This window comes from Diadema antillarum, unplaced genomic scaffold, assembly GCF_040938485.1.
Source record: "Diadema antillarum isolate AM-2024a unplaced genomic scaffold, OU_Dant_1.0 seq00000180_RagTag, whole genome shotgun sequence".
NCBI lineage: Eukaryota > Metazoa > Echinodermata > Echinoidea > Diadematoida > Diadematidae > Diadema > Diadema antillarum.
The window spans coordinates 415,600-424,416 of NW_027271247.1; the positions used below are offsets into that span (position 1 = coordinate 415,600).

Sequence of the window (8,817 nt, forward strand, 5' to 3'; positions counted from 1 at the left end):
GATAGCGAAATAGTGTGGGCAGAGGGTCTGGAAGCCAGACTACGCGCACAGAGTGGTCTCGCGGTGCTCCCTCCATGATCCACACAGTGCTTGCATGCGTGGAGTGTACGTACCAAAGAGTATAGAAGCGCATGCGTGCGCTACTATGCTCGTACGCTTATACGTAGTATGCTAGTACCTTACCCATTTCCGTCCACGCGTATATGTCTGTCAATCATTACGTGAGCTACTGCATTGGCGTGGCAGCGCAGCGACGGGCTCACAAATACGACTTCTGAAGACCTTTGCTTGAGACTGACGGTTTAAATAGTTTGGAGTTCGAGTACCAGGTGGGTATTAGTCTGTAAACGCAGGCGGCATGCCTAAACACAGATGTTTGGGTTTTTAGAACAAAATTTCATGTGTGTCGTCGTGGTGCTTGTTAGTGTTAGTGGCTATAAACGTTCGTCGTTAGAGTGTATCAGTACTATCACTCTTATGTGTTCAGTAGTGTCTGGGGTCAAGCCCATCGTATCCACCACAGCTCAGGCCCTATACGTGTGCGAAGCTAACTGTTGTAGTGCGTACACCGTGCGTCAAATGTCAGAAGTATCAGGAAGGAATTTGCGAAGTTTTTAACGTTAGACAAGACCGCGTTTCCTGAATGGACAAGGTGTGAGCCATATCATGATTTGCTATGTAATTACTAGGAAGGCTAAGTTCCAAAGAACCTACAGTTGTACGTTAAGAGTTGACGTTGACTAAGGGGGCTTACGGATGGGGATTACTCCCGTGATTCGCTTCTGGGCGAGATGCGGACGCCATTATTTTAATGCGTAGCTAGCTAACACCACGACCAGTAGATCACAGAGGGCGTATTTTATATTGCAGATAGCGGTGGTTCCTGTCCCCCTTTCATTTCACCCTTTTTTTTTTTAGGGGGCATGCAGGGGAAGAAATATAACGTTACTTAGCCTGGACCTTGTTTTGTCATACAGAAGTATCATTCCTGTTTAATCATGAAATGTAACTGAAGAAAAGTAATTTATTTTCCAATATGCAGTCCCACAATTACACATCACAAGCTTGACTTTGACCTAATTTCACTGATTTTAATACTGACCGTGTTATAACAATAGGGTTTCCCTGTATATGTGTGCACAGTGAGAAATGTGTTTTTAAGCAAGATTTTAAGTTTAAAAGATGGTTTTCCTTTGTTAAAAGAATTGTTTAGATTGCAGGAACAGTAAAATAATTTTACAAAGATTTGTTTAAAAAATTTGGGTGTTGTGCCTCATATTCCTCTCAAGTATGTATTTTCAGAATGTGTGTACCTTACATTATTAGTGGTCTCTCCTTAACACAAGGTCCTCACAGGACCAGGAAAATGTGCTTGTTATAATGAAACCTTGTTGTATCAGGGTTACAAAAATAATACAATACAAATTGAAATTACAATCTAGGACCACAAAAAAATTACCTTGTTAATATAATGAACTTCGTTACATCAGTGCTAATTTTAGAGAGTTCACTGTAGAGCCTATACAAGTATTGTTGTAATGTTTGTATTTTTCTTTTCTTATCTTTCTGCAGGTACTGGTTGCCTTGGAAGGAGATTTGTGTTGGTCTTGTTGAAAGTATGTTTGTGTTTGTGTTTGTTATTTGTTGAATCATCTTCATCCTACATTTCATCTCATACCATTTCACCTTCATCCTTGAATATTCACTGAATATTCACTGAGATTACATCTGGAAATTCATCCTGGATTTCACGAACTCATCCCTGAAATATCTGAAATATACCTGAAATACCTGAACTTTACCTGAAATACCTTAACTTGAACTTTACCTGAAATACCTTAACTTGAATTTGAAGAAAGCTGAGAACAGAAAACTTCTGAGTGCGTGAGAATAAGACAGTATCAGAAGGAGAGAAAGTTTCAGAATCAGAGGCAGAAAGAGTTAGAAAAAGTCAAAGAGAAAAAGAGTGAAATCAAAGAGAGGAAGAGTGAGAGTTGATGAAAAAAGTAAAAATTAAACAGAATAACAGTTTTAAGGAGTGTTTGAATGAAAGAGTGCATTCTTTAAAAGGATAGTTAAAAACTGTGGAAAGAGAATTGTAGAGAAGGCGAGAAGTTTGCTTAAAAATTGAAAATAGAAACAGTTAATTTCAGAAAAGGTGTTTAAGAGTCCAGAATACACTGAAAGATTATTAAAGAGTGCTGTCTTAAGACAAAAGCATTATAGTGTCATAAACGTAATTAGTGTAGACAATATTTGCACCAAGGTTTATTTGATATTTGATATATTCTGCGTTGAAAGTTGCTGCAAATAATTCAACTGCAGTTGACAAGAGTTGATAGCTAGGAGTTAATATTTTGAAGGAATTGTTAAAAGTGTGAGAAACGATTTATGAGGTGAGGCGAGAAGTATACTAAAAATTTTATGTGAAAATATTTCTTGGTATTTTGAGTCCTGAATTTTCGTTAATTGTTAATACAATAAAAGAATAATTGAAGAGTGCCATCTTCAGATAAAAACATTCTGGTCATAGTAAACAAAGGGAGAGACATTCATATTGCACCTTCAAGGGCTATTTATAATTATTGGGCTGTGAAAAGAAAAGCACAATTAGTAAAAGACATACCTTTATTGCAAAAGGAGTCATCTCAAAGCAGAAACATTACTGTTTCTGTAATTGTCAGTGAAAACAAAGAATAATTGGTGAAATTGAAATTTTTGTTGCAAAAAGCCCTACCCTAAGAGAAAAACATATAAGGGAGACTGATTATTGTGCAGTTAAGGCAAAAGCATAATTGGTAAAATTGAAACCTTTATTGCAAAGAACATAATCTTGAGATAAAGGCATCTTGAGATAAAGGCATCGGTCAAATTAAATGTTAGAGAATTGAAGCTGAAATTTCTGTTGGCAGATATGGTAAAAGGAAATTGGCATAGCTTTTCCATAAAGTAGGAATTGAAGCACGTAACAGACAAAGAGTGCCACCTGTTGCTGGAAAGAAGCAAACGTTGTACAAATATCCCCACCTGTTGGTAGAAACATTATATGGATCAGTGTCGCAGCTTACTGCTGGAATTTATATTGCAGTGAAATATAGTACGTGTACTGTACACTTGTATTAGTGCAACTTTCAAAGCTGTTCAATCCGACAATTCTGTTATCAATCGCAGTACTAGTGGAGTAGGTGTGATTCATAAAAGCATAGTGATTCAAGGAATATAACTGTGTTGATTGAACAGTTGATTGATATACATTTATTTAGTAATAGGTACCATATACTTTCAAAGATTCGAAAGCCCTGTAATTTGACAATGGAAGCAAGTGAATTCAAGATTGTTATTGGTGATATCCTAGATATCCTCCATAGTTTTGACTTGATGAGAAATGTAGAGGTCAGTGAATGTGATGCATGTTGCAATGTGATCAATGAAAATGAAAGCAGAGTACCATGTGAGGATTGTGGCAAGCAGTTTCATGTGATGTGTACAGGAACCAATTCTCATGAGGCTAGAATGTGTGATGCAAGGTTGATTTGGATATGTTCAGCATGTGGAAGCAATAATATTGCCCATCGCATCTTTGACAAAATTGGCATTCCCTGTCATTTCAATAGATACGAGCTTCTCGAAGACCTTGGTGATGAAGATTTTCATGTTGATGTTTCACTTTCATCATGCAAGAGCAACCAGAGAAAGAAACCAACGAAGAGGCTAAAAAAGAGGTATGTGAGAAGGAAGAACAAACGTGGTGTTCTAGAAATGACAAATGTGTGTGTGAGGGAAAGAGCAAATTGTGACAGAGATGAATCAGATCCGACATTCACTACAAATCTCACTAGGAGGCAATTTCAACCATTAGAAACTGCAGTTGATGATGGTTGGACAAGTGTGAAATCAAGGAAGACAAAAATGATTGAGAAGGCCAAACTGACAACATCCCAAACAATGACTGACAATCCTAAGACCAAGACCAGTAACAAGAGCTCGGTGAGATCAGTAAATGGTGTGATTCTCCAACCTGGTGTGACCTACATTGGCAAAGCAATGAAAGCCTACTATCTTGAAAAACAGAGAAGAGCCAAGACCAGCAAAGGCAAGAAATCAAAAGTAGAAACAAGGCAAGAAGAACATGGGGAACTCGTGAAGCGAAATATGAGTGCAAACTTGGACACAGGACGAAATGATAGTCTGCAGGTATATACTGAATCTGTATTGAATGTATATTCAAAGTGTGTTCAGTCACCTCATGTTATGGAAAAATACTCTGAGCAAATCTATGCAAAAACACAGAGAAGTTGGGCTGATGTGGCTAAAAGCACTCCGAATATGACTAATGAATGTTTCGTGCTGAATGGTGATCAGGCTACATGTGTCTCTGTCCTTTCCACAGACATTGAAAAAGAAGTTTGGAATGTAAACAGGCTCTATGGAGGTGGAAATGCACGGCAACCAAGAAAGAAAGGTCGTTTCACGAAGATCCGCAACAAACAAAGTGTGCCACCGGTGAAAAATGCTGACTCACAGGTGCGTAATAATGAAAAGGTGAAACATGACATTCCTGAAGGAGAACATGCAGCAAAGAATGAAAAGTTGTGTAAGAATGAAATATCTGACTATGAGGACAGTATTTCCACAAGTAGAGATAACACAGGCTCGAATGATATGTCCAAAGTGAAATGTGACAGAATCCACAATGTGCGTGAACTAAACCCATGTTACAGTGAAACAAAAGGTGTTGAAGGTGACAGTCAAATATCAGTGAAAGAATTGTTCTCTATGAATTCTTTTACAAATGTAAATGTTCACTCTCCATGTCACAGACCTGTTTCAGGTACACAAAACATGTGTGTTCACGTTTGTGATGAATCAATATTCCTGCCTGATCGTGAAAAAATTACTAATCCATCTGATTGCATAGTAACGAATGATGATTCTGCAAAAAGTGTTGACCACTATTATTCATATGATGTTCAGGAATCGACAGTACTTATATTAGATGATGAACCAGCTGCAAATAATTTAGAGACTGAAGAACGTGTGTTTGAGCCTGTTTCTCTTTCAGATTCTGAATGTGGTGGAAGGCAATCATATTCTATGACCAAAACAATCGCACAAGGAAATTTTAATCAAGGTGATCAACGATTTGGTTATACTGCTGGCAAACAATGTGCATGTAATTCTCTTGTGGCAGTTCTCTACACTCAAACTAAAAATGGAATGGAAATGAGACCTTGTGATCTTGATCAGATTCTGACACTCGGGAATGAGTTGTATTATTACATAAAGAAGGATTCACCATTGAATGAAGAGCTTGTAATGATAGATGAATTACCCAAGGAACTTCATATTCTGGATGAAAACTTTCAAATAACCTATGCTGAATCAAAATATGGTGTGTTGGATGGAAATCAAAACAATTTGTCAAATTTTGGTGCTTTGTCATTGAACCAAGCATTAGAACAAGAACTGTGCAGATATGATGCATGTCTTATGAATTTTGCTGAGAGTGCATTTGCAATCATTAGACATGACAAGGGTTATTATGTATTTGATTCTCATTCCAGAAGTCATGATGGATTCTTGGTGCAAGATGGATGCAGTGTATTGCTTAGCATTTCATCATGGCAAGGTGTACAGGTACACTGTTTGAATTTGGCAAAATCAATGGCATGTGATTTACGTACTACTCAGTTTGAACTAACTGGTCTGGCATTAGAATCGAATTCTAAGAAAACTGCATTGACAGCTAGTAGCTTCAAGAGATCAAACCCAGTGAATACTGCATGTGGGAATACAAATGATCAAAATAGCAACATTTCAAAACATTGTGATCACGTTAAAGGAATTAACAGTGATGGCTGTAAGACTCAAAATGAAGCAAAGAAAAACAGAGAATATGTAAACAGTGATGACTATGGAAATACGAATGAAGTTGAATTTGTTTCAGTTGAGAAGACAACAGAAAGAAGAGATCGAAATTTCAAATTTGTTCCAATTACATATGCAGACAAGCAGTGTTTGTGCAACAAATTGAATGTCAGTTACAGTGGTGCTGCCAGTGAATCAGTGCACGATAGAAATGAAAGTTTGTGTATGAGGAAACCTGTAAATATCAAGAGAGTTACAGGTGATGGCAACTGCTTTTACAGAAGTATTGCTCATGTCGTTACTGGCAGTGAAGGAAATCATTCCATGCTCAGGAAATCCAATGTGGCACATTTACTGGAAACAGGTGATTTATTTAAAAATGTGATAGACACAGTGAAATATGAGACTGTCAGGGACTTTGTTCTTCAAGAGAAATTGATGGATTTAGGAACATGGGCTGGTCACACTGATATTAGTTCAATGGCACATATGTTGGATTGTGATATATATGTGTATGATGATCGAACAAAAAATTGGCAAATACTGTCTGCAAGGAAACCTGGGTACTACAACAAAGTAACAACTGAGAGAGGCATATATATTCTGTTCACTGGGGGCAATCATTTTGACGCAGTGGAAAGTGTAACTACTGTTCAGTCTAGTACTTTGGATGAGGAATTACCTATTTTTCATGTGAATTCAGATACAAGCATAGAAAATAAGAAAGAAAGTCATGATGTTTTATCTGAAATTACTAAAAACGTGACATTAAAGAAATGCAGTGTTAGAGTGAGAAAAATGACATCAAAGCAAATAATAATGGTATCAAACCTGAAACAGACACAAATTCCATTAGAAAACACCTGTGCACAGACAGAAAAAGCTGACATTGGTGTATCTGAGGTGAAACAAGTGGGAAGAATAAAAAATATTAATCTTAGGTACAGTCCTGTGAATAAATCTGATAAAGAGAGGTTTTGTTGCAAATTAGGTATGAAGGTTAATGACAAATGTAGCAGTAATGATATGCAAGAAGATGTGGTGGAAATCAGTGATATTACTATTCTGTCACAACCATTGGCTATCTACAGAATTACTGGTGATGGAAATTGCTTTTACAGAGCTATATCATATGTCATATGTGGCAAGGAAGATTCACACCGTGATGTTCGAAAAGCAATAGTTAAGCATATTTTACAAAACAAGGAAGATTATGTAAGCCTTTTAAGATCGGGATACACAGATATTGTAAAATACATTGCAAAGGAAAGAGTATTCAACAATGGCACATGGGCTACAGAATTGGAAATAATGGCCTTATCAAATTTATTAGATACTGATATTTATATATATGAAGAAAATGGTTCAAAATGGAAATTGTTTGGTGCGAGCAAACTTCAGTTTGGAATTGTTACATCACAAAGAGGTATTTACTTGCAACACACAAATGGCAATCACTACGATGTCATAGAATCTCTGTGTCCAAGGATCAAAAAATCAAGTTCATATCAAAAGGTGTCAAGATCACAAAATATTACTGATATGGAAGCACCTGTGACAAGAAAGAGAAGAATCACAAGAAAGAGGAAAGTTACAAAACAAGTTGATGATTGTCAAATCAATGTATTGAATGATGAAGTATTAGAGGATGACATGAAACCTGCAGTTAAAATGAGTAGGCACACTGAAGAATCTGAAGCAGTTAAAACTACAATGCCAAGTACAAAAAGGAAAAAGCAAAGAAAAAAAAGTAATGCTAATGTTACCAGACGAAGAAATAGAGGTCGTATGAGAGCACAGAGACAAAAGAAGAAAAATGAGCAAAGGCAGTTAGAAACAGAATTTTTATCAGATGATCAGCCTTATCTATCCCGCAAACTTAAAAAAGCAGCTGCAAAGAAAGTAAAATATCAAACAGATGTACGTTACAGGTTAGAAAAGATAAAAGAAATTAAGGAGAGACAAAGAGACAAGTATTTGTCGGATCCCACTTACAGAGAAAATGTCAAGAAAGCAATGAGCACAAAGATGAAAGCTTGGTATCGACGCAATGCTTTATTAAGAGAAAAAATCAAGAAAAGGATGAGGGCAAAGATGAAAGCCAAATATCAAAACAATGCTTCATTCAGAGAAAGGCTGAAGACAATGAGGAAAGTAAACTATGGATGCAATGTTCTACATAGAGAAAGGCTTAAGAAAATGAGGAAAGCTAGATATCAAAACAATGCTTTATTCAGAGAAAGGCTTAGCTAGAAAATGAGGAAAGCCAGATATCAAAACAATGCTTTATTCAGAGAAAGGCTTAAGAAAATGAGGAAAGCTAGATATCAAAACAATGTTCTATTCAGAGAAAGGCTTAAGAAAATGAGGAAAGCCAGATATCAAAATGATGCTTTATTCAGGGAGAGGCTTAAGAAAATTATGAGAAAAGTTTCAAACATAAAGTACAAGACAAATTCTGTGTACAGACAGCAGCTTGCGATGAAAAATGTGAAACGAAAAAAGCAAGAAAAAATGAATATGAGAAATTGTGACCATGTTTTGAAAAAATTTAGGGAAATTGTTTCACATGGCCCTGAATATGTATGTTGCGCATGTTTGAAATTATTATTCAAAAATCAAGTGTTGAAGTGCACAAAAGCAAAATATAACGATTCGAAATGCTTAAAGGAGGAGTACTTACATACATGCAGTGATGACTGTGATATTGACTGTCAAATAGTAAAGTCACCAAGAAATTCTTTATGGATTTGTTACACTTGCCACAGGAAATTATTAGCTGGTAATATGCCTGCTGAAGCTAGTAGAAATAACTTAGAATTACATGCTATTCCTGCGGAACTTGGAAATCTGAATCAGTTGGAAACACATTTGATTGCACTAAACATTCCATTTATGAAAATTTTGAATTTGCCTAAAGGAGGACAATATGGAGTACATGGCCCAACA

At 36.5% G+C, this 8,817-nt stretch overlaps 1 long non-coding RNA gene across 1 annotated transcript; it reads left to right on the plus strand.

The window, feature by feature from the left end:
- Nucleotides 1-248: 248 nt before the first annotated feature.
- On the plus strand, nucleotides 249-8,051 carry LOC139728460 (uncharacterized). Its single transcript, XR_011710809.1, has 5 exons — nucleotides 249-329; nucleotides 1,573-1,616; nucleotides 3,615-3,722; nucleotides 4,391-4,524; nucleotides 5,565-8,051. It is a non-coding gene; the product is annotated as an uncharacterized lncRNA (long non-coding RNA).
- The last annotated feature ends 766 nt before the right edge of the window (nucleotides 8,052-8,817 follow it).